Source organism: Gorilla gorilla, chromosome 4 (genome assembly GCF_029281585.2).
Source record: "Gorilla gorilla gorilla isolate KB3781 chromosome 4, NHGRI_mGorGor1-v2.1_pri, whole genome shotgun sequence".
NCBI lineage: Eukaryota > Metazoa > Chordata > Mammalia > Primates > Hominidae > Gorilla > Gorilla gorilla.
Genome location: NC_073228.2, coordinates 57,956,784 through 57,969,624, shown reverse-complemented (window position 1 = coordinate 57,969,624; position 12,841 = coordinate 57,956,784). Strand labels below are relative to the sequence as shown.

Here is a 12,841-nt window from a genome sequence, read left to right as displayed (position 1 = left end):
AAGGGAGAAAAATGGGAGATGTAGGGCCAGTAGTGAATAAAAACATTTACTATTCCCTGTGGAAGAACCTTGTGATATGAGGCAAGAATGGCTAGCTAGCATGTAGGATTCTGTCAGCTTGATAAGTATGCTAGTATTTCTTGGGAGACTTAGCCCTGCTGAACAGGAAAATAACAGTGTTAATAACAGAATAAGATAAATTACGTATTCCAGGTGGGCTTGGTACAGTCATAGTTAGAGGCAAGAGGGTAGATAATGTGATTTCTACCTATTAAGTCCTAGATTCCTAAGTAGTTTTAAAACACTTCTCCGCTTGTTCACCTGCCCAAGGCAAATGATTTAAAGCAGACCAGTGGTTGTCATGGGTCTTCCCATGAAGGGGAGAGAGGAGTAGAAGGGCCATGCTGGTTTGCAATGTAACTCCAAAACCACCAAAAAACTAAGGCAGTAAAAAAATTCCCAAGGTTCTCATCCAATCTATTCTGATTTTAATTAACTGCTCTGTGCACCAAGGTAGTTCTGCAACAACAGGCTTTACACAAAAGCATAGACAGCTACCTCTTGGAATTAACACACTTATGGTGCACCCATTGTATAAAAGTTTACAAAAATCCTTTTAAAATACCTAAATAAAATGCCCCCAAACCTTAAAGAAATGCCTTTCTGACATGGCAAATCAGAAAAGGGCTGGAAAGCAAGCCTTACAGAATCACGTCCAGTTTATTGAGGGTGGTACACCTACTGTCACTAACGTATTTCTGGAATGGTTAAAAGCATCTATGTTGTTAGTGCATAAAGAAAAGTATCCCACATTATGAATCATTAGCACAGAATGGGCTTAGCTTCATCTTGTGTATTATCATTAAAAAGCAATTAAAGACAATTGCAATGGTTTTGAAAGGAAATTCTGTGAAAAGTCTATCAATAGGGCTTAGGCTAAGCCTCTCTAAAATAATTGATAAGTAATTACATATTTTGAGAAGTAAAGAAGAAAGCAGCCACTCTCTGCTGGAAGAATGCTTATTTGCCAGGCACTGAGATAGGTACTTTTACCTAGTGTTATCTCATGTGATCCTCACAATTCTGGCAAGGTAGATTAGTTCTTCCCATTTTCAGGTGAGAAAAAAAGGTTCAGAGAAGTTAAGTAACTTGTTAAAGGTCACAGCTAGAGGATAGCAAAGCCAAGCTTTGAACCTTGGTCACTTAGACCCTGAAGCGTACCCTCTTGAGATGTAGTCCCGATTTAATTTAAAAAATCAATCTGTCTACCCTGTGGCCCATCCCCTCTGAGCTTTTGCTTTCCATCTCTACAGGAACTTTCCTATCATCATACAGGTGTGCTCCAGAATCTCCCAGGTGTTAAAAACTCTTCTTTGTCATAATGGAAGTACAAATTACGACCACAAAGTGTTACCACCACTGGAATAGCTAAAATGAAAAAGAGATACTAGCAAATGTTGATAAGGATAAAGAGCAACTGGAGCAGACAGGTGTGGTGGCTCACACCTGTAATCCCAGCACTTCGGGAGGCTAAGTCGGACGGATCACCTGAGGTCAGAACTTCGAGACCAGCCTGGACAACATGGTGAAACCCCGTCTCTACTAAAAATACAAAAAATTAGCCAGGCGTGGTGGCACATGCCTATAATCCCAGCTACTCAGGAGGCTGAGGCAGAAGAATTGCTTGAACCTGGGAGGCAGAGGTTGCAGTGAACCCAGATCGCACCATTGCATTCCTGCCTGGATGACAGAGCAAAACTGTCTCAAAAAAAAAAAAAGGAAAAAAGAGCAACTGGAACTCTAATATTGCTGGTGGAAGTGTAAATTACTCCAATTTGGAAATTTTGTGTGTGTGTGCGCATGCGTGCATATACACGCACACACACATCTCTTTCCATGGCTTTGCAATTCTGCTTCCAGGCATATACCCAACAGAAATACATTCACCCAAACAGTATACAGGAATATCCATGGAAGCCCTACTGTAATAGCCTCAAGCTGGAAACAATTGAAGTGTCCATCAACGGTAGAATTATGATATGTTCACAGAACAATGAGAAAAAACAAACAACTGATACATGCAATAGTACAGATGAATCTTATGTTGAGCAAAAGCAGGAAGCATAAATGAATACATGGGAAATGATTCGTTTTACATAAAATTCAAAAACAGGCAAACTATGGTGTTCAAAATCAGGATAGTGGTCATCCTGTGAGGTAGGATTACAGATGGAAGGCAGCCCAAGGGGCTTCTGGTAACATTGTTTCTTAATCTGAATGCTGATTACGTAGATATGTTGACTTTGTAAAAATTCATCGAACTGTACACTTATAATTTATATACTTCTCTAGTTACATTTGAATTAAAAGTTTATATGAGTGTTGTGTTTTGTTTTGAGACAGGGTGTCTCACTCTGTTGCTCAGGCTGGAGTGCAGTGTTGCGACCATGGCTCACTGTAACCTGGACCTCCCAGGCTTACGTGATCCTCCTGCCACAGCATGCCGAGTAGCTGGGACTACAGGCGCGCACCACCACACCTAATTTTTTGTATTTTTTTGTCTAGATGGGGTTTCGTCAAGTTGCCCAGGCTGATCTCAAACTCCTGGGCTCAAGCAATCCACCCGCCTCAGCCTCCCAAAGTGCTGGGATTACAGACGTGGGCCCCTGCACCCAGCCTATATGACAGATTTTTTTCTTTTCTTTTCTTTTTTTTGAGACGCAGTCTCGCTCTGTCGCCAGGCTGGAGTGCAGTGGCGCGACCTCGGCTCACTGCAACCTCCGCCTGCTGGGTTCAAGTGATTCTCGTGCCTCAGCCTCCCGAGTAGCTGGGATTACAGGCACGCGCCATCACACCCAGCTAATTTTTGTATTTTTAGTAGAGACGGCGTTTCACCATGTTGGGCAGGATGGTCTTGATCTCCTAACCTCATGATCTGCCCACCTCGGCCTCGCAAAGTGCTGGGCTTATAGGCATGAGCCACAGCTCCCAGCCAATGACAGATTTTTTAAAGCACCTAGTCAAATATTTGTAATTTGTAAAAAATAACCAAAAAATAAAAAATAAAACCCCATTTTGACCCCACATTCTCCCCCTCCCCAGTAAAGCTCTTTTTCTGTGATCTCCTCTAAATCAAATTTCTCCAAATATTTGGCTCCACTTTTTTTTTTTGAAACAGAGTTTCACTCTCGTTGCCCAGGCTGGAGCGCAATGGCATGATCTCAGCTCACTGCAACCTCTGCCTCCCGGGTTCAAGCAATTCTCCTGCCTCAGCCTCCCGAGTATCTGGGATTACAGGCATACAACTCCATGCCCAGCTAATTTTGTATTTTTAGTAGAGACAGGGTTTCTCCATGTTGGTCAGACTGGTCTCAAACGCCCAACCACAGGTGATCTGCCCACCTCGGCCTCCCAAAGTGCTGGCATTACAGGCATGAGCCACCGCACCTGGCCGACTCCACTTTCTTAACCTCTAATTCACTCTTAAACCTTCTCCAATCTAGCTTGAGCCAACCACAATTCCTAATCTCTTCAAGGTCACCGAGGAATTCCAAGTGGCCAGATCTAATTGACACTTCTCTATCCTCATCTTAATCTCTCAGCAATGCTGGACACAAGCGACTCTCCCCCTCTAAACATCTCTTAGCTTCTAGCACTCTGCACCCGTGGCTTTCCTCCTACCTCAAAGCCTTTTTGCTGCTTCTTACCCCTCCCTCTGTTCTTAAATGTTGTGAGTGTCCAGGCTGTCTTAGGCCTCCCTCTCCAACCACACCTCAGGTTGCTTTAAATACCTTTCTTGGCCGGGCGTGGCGGCTCACACCTGTAATCCCAGCACTTTGGGAGGCCAAGGCGGGCAGATCACTTGAGGTCGGGAGTTCAAGACCAGCCTGGCCAACATGGTGAAACCCCGTCTCTACTAAAAATATAAAAAATTAGCCAGGCATGGTGGCAGGCACCTGTAGTCCCAGCCACTTGGGAGGCTGAGGTAGGAGAATCACTTGAACCTGGAAGGCAGAGGTTGCAGTGAGCTGAGATCATGCCACTGCACTCCAGCCTGGGCGACAGAGCGAGACTCTCTCAAAAAAAAAAATAGTAAAAAAAAAAAATAAATATGCATCTTAAATCAAAGATGCATAAATTCCTACCTTCATCTCCCCTGCCCCTGCTGGTGGGTTAAAACATCATCTTTCATGTATTAATCACATTTCCCTCCTTAGGCCCTTTAGATTTGTTGTTTATTCCTTCTGCCTGGATTGGTCTCCCTAGAACTTCCTATGCTTAGCTCCTTCTTGTCATCCAAACATCAGCTTTAATGTCGTTTTCTTTTTGTGTGTGTGTGTGTGTGTGTGTGTGTGTGTGTGTGTGTGGGAGAGAGAGACAGGGTCTCTCTCCAAGCTGGAGTGCAGTGGCTTGATCATAGCTCACTGTAATCTCAAACTCCTGGGCTCTAAGGATCCTCCTGCCTCAGGCTCCCAAAGCTCTGGGATTACAGGTGTGAGCTACCACGCCCAGCCTTTTAATGTCATTTTCTAATTTCACCATAACATTCGGCATTAGCTGATATTATTTGCTTACTTATTAATTGCTTTCCCTAACTAGAATAGAAACCTCATGAGGGCAGGGACTTTGTGCTCTACCGAATTTCCAGAGTCTAGAATGGCTTCTTGGGTAAAAGAACAGCCTCCTAACGGGTTTCCTAGCTTTAATTCTTGCCTCTATCCACCTATTTCTCCACAAGGCATTACCCACTGCCCTCCTCCCCTCAACACACACACTTAAAGCTCTTTAATGTTGCTTGTTCCTAGAAGTGATCTTCCTTGGATGGATTATCCAAGGCATCCACCCAATGAAAGAAATCATGTTAACTCTTTGTACATAAAAATGTTTAAAAACTCTTCAAAAAAAAGTTCTTTAATGGACTCCTATTGCATTTTAGAATAAAAATAATCACTTCTTACATGGTTAAAGACCCTGACCACTTCTCCAATTCATGCCGTGCTACTTTTCTCATTCGTTAACTTCAAGCCATAGTGGGCTGGTGTGTGAAGAACCGAAAGGTAGTGACCTTTCGGTTCTTCACACCGAGCTGGTGTGTGTAAATGGGGGAGGACTCCTCACGTCGGTGATACTTGAGATGAGACCTGAAGGCTGAGAAAGGATTTTTTTTACCGCATCCAGCTAAAAATTATAATTCTAAAATGATGGCTGGGCATGGTGGCTCACTCCTACAATCCCAGCACTCTGGGAGGCCAAGGCAGGCAGATCAGTTGAGGTCAGGAGTTCAAGACCAGCCTAGACAACATGGTGAAACCCCGTCTCTACTAAAAACACAAAAATTAGTGGTGTGGTGGCACACGCCTGTAGTCCCAGATACTCAGGAGGCTAAGGGAGAAGTATCGCTTGAACCCGGGAGGCAGAGGTTGCAGTGAGCCAAGATCACACCACTGCACTCCAGCCTGGGCCACAGAGCGAGACTCCATCTCAAAAAAATAAATAAAATAAAATGCCAATGACCTACATGTTTCATAGGCATTACTGGCTGGAAAGCCCAAGGTCTCTCTCCTCTCTCTGGTCACCCAAAGCTTGGGTTTCTTACCACCCAAGGCTCTTGGTGGGACAGGCCCTGACACAGCTGATTTATACCAACAGCATAATTAAAAAATCACAATGTCCTGAGAACTCACCTGAAATTTAAAATCATCTCTTAACTTGGAAGGCTGCTTACTTTTAAAAATAAGTTAGTCTGGCAAGCAACTTGAACTCCTTTGAAACTGTTTACTGGAATTTTCCAGCAAACCTGCCTGAGGTACCCACCCTTACTTGTAAAGATTTAAAATGCTGATGACAACACAATGAGCATAAAATAGGACAACTGTTGCATTTGTAAGTAAGCAACCTGCTGAGTAAACCATACTACCAACTGGTCTCATATGCTGGGGGTGGGACAATGAAGCATGTTCTCTGTGATACTATTTCTGAGATATTTATTTTAGAATAAATAATTCGGTGGCCGGGCACAGTGGCTCACACCTGTAATCCCAGCACTTTGGGAGGCCAAGGCAGGCGGATCACCTGAGCCCAGGAGTTCGAGACCAGCCTGGCCAACATGGTGAAACCCCATCTCTACTAAAAATACAAAAAATTAGCTGGGTGTAGTGGCATGCACCTGTTGTCCCAGCTACTCAGGAGGCTAAGGCAGGATAATTGCTTGAACCCAGGAGGCAGAGGTTGCAGTGAGGTGAGATCACATCACTGCACTCCAGCCTGGCGACAGAATGAGACTCCATCTCAAAAAAAAAAAAAAAAAAAAGGAAAAGAAAAAAGAATTCAGAATACCTAAGTCACAGAGAAGACATGTATATGGTAGAACTCTAGAATCGAAGGCCTGAATTAGGATAAAGAGCCCTGCTGAAGTGGTGCATGGGCTGGACATAAACAAGGAATATTTCACAGGCCAGAACTCAGGGAAGGAAAACATTTCCAAAGCTTTTAATACTAATAGACATTTTCTATCCTCCAAGGCAGTCCTTTGGATATGGGTAATGGATAAATGCATATTTCCTAGGTAAGAATTTTATTTTAGGACTAAAGTTTAAGAAGACAGAACAGTTGGAGAGAAAGGTGGGGGAAAAAAAAAGCTGTTCCCAAGTATGTTTTACTTTGGCTTTAAAATCAGTCAGACCTGACCTTAAATCCTGGCTCTAACACTGAATACATGAATGAGCTTGAGTAAGCTGCCACTAGGAGCTTCAGAGTAACAGGAATAAATTCCCTACACCTCACAGGCTGGACATAGAGGTGGTGCTAAGTATAAAGGGGGATCATAACTTCACTGGACTTTTCAATCTTACATCAAGAGCAGAGGGCAGTGTTAGACATTCAGTAAATAGCCGTCATTATAATAAGGCATGTGCTCATGAGGATTAAATGTTTGCCTCTCTCCAAACCAGCTTCCAGAGCCTCCTTTCACACAGAGATGTCAGTAACATCAAAGACACAAGGACTAGAGCCTCTTCTCTCCTCCAGTCCCCAAGTTATACTTTAATGTAAAGGATCAAACCTTTAGACATGACATAATCTGTGCTATTATTTCAGATGGCAGACAAGGGGAAAATTGGGGGAGTTATTCAGAACTTGGGGTTCCTGAAGTCCTTTCTCAGAAGATTACAAAGTAAAAACATTACAAAACACCTAAAATGTGCCAAGTTAGTTGTTATGTTTGCATCTGTTGTCTTATTTAACACAATAATCCTACAAAAATCAGAATTAAAATGGTCTGATTTTTGTAAGATTCAATAAAAAGTACCTTAAGCACCTTGTAAAAAGTATAATACATAGAAAAACCATTCCTGGGACTACAGAACTTTATACATCCCATAAGTCATCTGCATTTCTAGTTTCTACAAGTTCAGGGTACCAGTGATACAGAACCCCAACCTTCTAAAGATAAAGCCTTTAATTGATATTTAAGGTGTATTTCAGTTTCTCTTCTTACTTTTGCTCCAGTTGAGGAGATTTTTCTGACTTAATTGTCTCAACTGCAACTAATGCTCTATTTCATTGATTCATTTATTGAGACAAGTCTCTGTCACCCAGCCTGGAGTGCACTGGCACCATCATAGCAAACTGCAGCCTTGAGCGATCGTCCCACCTCAGCATCCTGAGTAGCTAGGACTGCAAGTACCCACCACCTTGCCCAGCTAATTTTTTATTTTTATTTTTTTTGTAGAGACAGGGTCTATGTCACCCAGACTGGTCTTTGAACTCCTAGCCTCAAGCAATCCTACCTGGGCCTCCCAAAGTGCTGGGATTACAGGCAATGAGCCAGCACACCTGGTCTACCCTCCTTTTAATAAGTGTTGTCAGCCGGGTGCGGCGGGCTCACGCCTGTAATCCCAATGAAACCTCGTCTCTACTAAAAATATAAAAATTAGCCAGGCATGGTGACAGGTGCCTGTAATCCCAGCTACACGGAGGCTGAGGCAGGAGAATCGCTTATCTGGGAGGCAGAGGTTGCAGTGACTCGACACTGCACCACTGCAGTCCAGCCTGGGAGATAGAGCGAGACTCCGTCTCAAAAAAAAATAAAGTAAGTGTTGTCACTGGGTAACTAGTAAATAATAATGAAAGCAAATCCTTAGTGCTCAGGGCCTTACTCCTTACTCTATCCTATTCTTTCAGTTCTTCAAACACCAAGGTTATTTTGGCTTTAGGAATCTCCCTCCCTCAAGCTATTCAGCTATTCTCTCAGCCTGGAGCACTGTTGCCACCTCACCTCCCTTACATATCATTTATTTCCTCAGGGAAACCTTTCCTGATCCTGTCTGTGCTCTCATAACATCTTTTTTTTTTTTTTTTTTTTTTTTGAGACAGGGTCTCACTCTGTCACCCAGGCTGGAGTACAGTGGTGCGCTCACAGCTCACTGCAGCCTCAATCTCCCAGGTTCAAGTGATCCTCCCACCTCAGCCTCCCAAAGGATTGGAATTACAGGCGTGAGCCACCATGCCTGGCCTCATAGAATCTTATACACTTCCTTATAACCAGAATTGATTTATCAGACTATTTAGCATGAATCTCCTGTACCTCTGGAGAACGTAAGAGGAACAACAACAGGCAAGGTCCTTGAATCTCATAATGATTACATTCTGAGGGAAAGAGCATTCTAGCAGTACTGTATCTAATCAACTGGCTAACAGTTTGTATAATTCTTTTTTTTTTTCTTTTTTTGAGACAGAGTCTCACTCTGTCGCCCAGGCTAGAGTGCAGTAGCATGATCTCAGCTCACTGCAACCTCCACCTCCCAAGTTCAAGCAATTCTCATGCTTCAGCCTCCTGAGTAGCTGGGATTACAGGCACGTGCCACCATGCCTGGCTAATTTTTTGTATTTTTAGTAGAGATGGGGTTTTACTATGTTGGCCAGGCTGGTCTTGAACTCCTGACCTCAAGTGATTGGCCCACCTCAGCCTCCCAAAGTTCTAGGATTACAGGCGTGAGCCACCGTGCCCGGCCTGTATAATTCTTTTTAAAGTATTTTTCTTCCATATTTAGGGTGTGGAAAGTGAAACAGGAAACAAGAGTAAGTCTATTTCACAGCTTTATTCTCAGCCTTAATGCCAGGTGATCGACACATATTTGTTGAATTATTAACTAATGATAACAGCAATAGAGTGCTTTTTAAAAAAATAGGACAGAAATTCATGCTTAAAACTGCACAGTTGGCGAGGCACAGTGGCTCACGCCTGTAATCACAGCACTTTGGGAGGCTGAGGCCGGCGGATCACCTGAGGTCAGGAGTTTGAGACTAGCCTGGCCAACATGGCAAAACCCCGTCTGTACTACAAATACAAAAAATTAGCTGGGCGTGGTAGTGTATGCCCATAGTCCCAGCTACTCGGGAGGCTGAGGCAGGAGTATCGCTTGAACCTGGGAGGCGGAGGTTGCGGTGAGCCAAGATTGCACACTGCACTCCACCCTGGCTGACAGAGTGAGACTGTCTCAAAAAAAAAAAAAAAAAAGGACAGAAACTGCACAATTATGATTCCAGGATGATCAGTAAATTAAGGATTTTAAACACACATAACCACAGCAATACCTTGAACGAAAGACTGAAGAGAATTTCTCTGTCTGCTAAGATTACTTGAAAAACAAAAGAAAAGAAAAATAGTTTAAATTGTTATTACAGAAGGACAAAACCAGAAAAGGAGAGCCTGGAAGAGGAACAAGACGGTCACTTCCATCTCTTCCTAAAAAGACACAGAAGGCTTCAATGCCTTCACTGTTGTTTTGGATTGGAATGGTGCTGCAATGGGAACTGCAAATACAAATAAACATGAAAACAACAAATGCAGATGTAAAATAAAGACATGCTAGAAATCAAAGAAACCGACCTCTACCAGACACACCCAGGTCTGGGTGTACCTTTGCCTGTTGTTCCCGACTTGCACAGCCCAAGCAAGGTGGAAGGAGAAACATAACAAAATGATACAAGAAACCAGAGAGCAGAGGGTCTTGGAGCACAAACTGTTAAAATAATAATATGAATAAGGGGGAAAGGAGAGAGATTTCACTTCCCACTAGCAATAAGTGAGCTCTTTTTCTTAAGCTGTAACTGTTAACAACTGAAAGACATACATAATAATCACAAGTTATAAATGTTCTCAGAAACTCCCTGGTTTCAACTATTCTATGACAAATATCTGCAGAGGGACCTCAGCATCTGCTACAAAGTTCAGGGAAAAGTAATTCTAACCAATGGAGCTGTGCCAAAATATCACCCCTGGGGTCTGACCAATTAAATGGCTGCTTCTTAGTGTGGAGTTTAGGAGAGATGACAGATTGAACACTGCAGCAGAGAAACCTACGCTTTCATTTCAACCCAGGCATTCTGCCCCAAAGGGTGAGTCAATCAGGAAACAAAGCAATTCAGGGTAAAGTCTTCTAACAACGCTGAAAACAGAATAAATGGACCTGCAGTTTAATTACAGCAGGATCCTTCTTCCATCGAAACTGATGACAAAGCTCATCAAGAATAAAGAGACTCTGATCCCCCTACTACTCTGGTGCAGGAAAGAGGATTTACCAGATAAGCTCTTCTGGACCTTCTACTGAAGAAGCTGCTTTCACAAGATATTATCACAATGACTGACTAATGGGTAACCAGGATTTTTTTTTTTAAATGAAGGCAGGGACTAGGTGAAGGGGTTTCTGGCACTCCAATGCACTGGGAAAAGAAGGCATTTCCAGAAAGGAATTCTATCTAGGCTCAAAATTATGCAATTTACCTTTCCAAAGTGGACTGCACAAAAATTACTGCAGCCAAATGTACCATGGTATAGAATGAATTCTGGTGTTATTTAACTCCTTTAATTAAAACCTGCTACATTGAAAAGATAATTGAAAGGATTAAAATAACGCATGTCAAAGCATTTAACCCAGAGCCCAGCAAATAATGGATGTTCAACAGAAATTGGCTGTAAATAATTTAAAGAAAGTACTTTTTTAAGGTTATTTTTGTTGTTGTTGTTGTTTTAACACAGAAAGGCCCATTAAGGTTCTTAACTTTTTTATTTTACTTAGTTTTCAAACAGGGTCTCCCTCTGTCGCCCAGACTGGAGTGCAGTGGCATGGTCTCACTCACTGCAACTTCTGCCTCCTGGGCTCAAGTGATCCTCCAACCTCAGCCTTCTGGGTAGCTGGGACTACAGGCGCAAGCCACCATGCCCAGCTTTTTTTTTTTTTTAAAGACAGAGTCTCCCTCTGTCACCCAGGCTGGAATGCAGTGGCGTGATCTTGGCTCACTGCAGCCTCTGCCTCCCAGGCTCAAGCGATTCTCATGCCTCAGCCTCCCAAGTAGCTGGGATTACAGGTGCCCACAACCATGCCCGGCTAATTTTTGTATTTTTAGTAGAGACAGGGTTTCATCACATTGGCCAGGCTGGTCTCAAACTCCTGACCTCAAGCAATCCATTCACCTTGGCCTTCCACAGTGCTGGGATTATAGGCGTGAACCACTGCACTCAGCCCATTAAGGTTCTTTAAAAAGACGTTTATCAGTTCTATTCCTCTATCTATCTGCTTTTTAAAAATTTAGGGGCTGGGCACGGTGGCTCATGCCTGTAATCCCAGCACTTTGGGAGGCCGAGGTGGGCGGATCATGAGGTCAGGAGATCAAGACCATCCTGGCTAACACGGTGAAACCCCGTCTCTACTAAAAATACAAAAAATTAGCCGGAAGTGGCGGCGTGCACCTGTAGTCCCAGCTACTCGGGAGGTTGAGACAGGAGAATGGTGTGAACCAAGGAGGCGGAGCTTGCAGTGAGCCGAGATCACGCCACTGCACTCCAGCCTGGGTGACAGAGCGAGACTCCATCTCAAAAAATTAATTAATTAATTAATTTTTAAAAAATTTAGGAATAAATTTAAAAAAAAATTTAGGTATGCCAATACCTCTAATCAGGTTCAGTTTAGTTTCTGAACCACTCCTCTAACAATTAAATGACTACAGTTCTTCCACCAGTTCTTAATTATATAATCCCTTGAAAAACTTCTCAGAGGTGGTCAGAGTGGTTTATCCTCCTTGCAGCCCCAGGCTGTTAAATCTCTTCCCAATTCCACCCCATTGCTAATGAGTTTGTTACTCCCCACAACCCTGCAGTCCAGCCAGTTTAGAATTTCTCCCTTAGCTCCTCAACCCTTCTCTGCCAAATTCAAAGAATGAACGTATGCCTCCGGCCTCCACCTGATGCACCGTAATTGCTTGCACTGCACTGAAGTCAGATAGGATTTGGTGATAAATCCAGGATGAATTCAGACTAAGCACCCCCTTCCTCCCACAGACCTTTAGCTTGGTTTGATGTTTGATCTCAATCTGAAAATTATGCTGACTTTCTGAAATGTTTTCTGCTCCTGCCAGGAGGATGTGATCTACCCAGTATCTACGCCAAGCAGTAGAAATGAATGGAGATTTCTAGTTCTCTTGGTGTCACAAAAACCTTTGTATTTTCACCATATTCTCTCCTTGCCAAGAACACCTGTGTTCAGCCTATCTTCAAGGTTTTACTATTTGCCTATATCCCACAACAAAATGCAAAATGCCTCATATTCCCACCCTTTGATAAGAGTCAAGAAAAAAGACACCTGTGCTGATAGCAGAAAGGAGTGTTGTTCTCACTGCTTTCACACACAGTCACTAGACCATCCACACTGAGATATGCTGCTACTTTACCATTTTGCTCCTGGAATTACAAAGTGGAAGGACAGATGATTTTCTCTGCAATATGGCAAGGGTACAGAATGCACACACACACACACACACACACACACAACACATTATCAAAACC

The 12,841-nt window shown here is 43.2% G+C and overlaps 1 protein-coding gene across 3 annotated transcripts in view; it reads right to left on the bottom strand.

The window, feature by feature from the left end:
• RFFL (ring finger and FYVE like domain containing E3 ubiquitin protein ligase) overlaps window positions 1-12,841 on the bottom strand; it is an 80,303-nt gene that overhangs the window by 27,500 nt on the left and 39,962 nt on the right. The window contains exon 1 of one of the 3 annotated variants that reach the window (XM_019027636.4): window positions 5,685-5,828. The exons of the other annotated variants lie outside the window; for them this stretch is intronic. The gene's annotated coding sequence lies outside the window, so the exon portion shown is untranslated. Of the gene's footprint in view, window positions 1-5,684; window positions 5,829-12,841 lie in introns of those variants that run through there. 3 annotated transcript variants of the gene reach the window in all.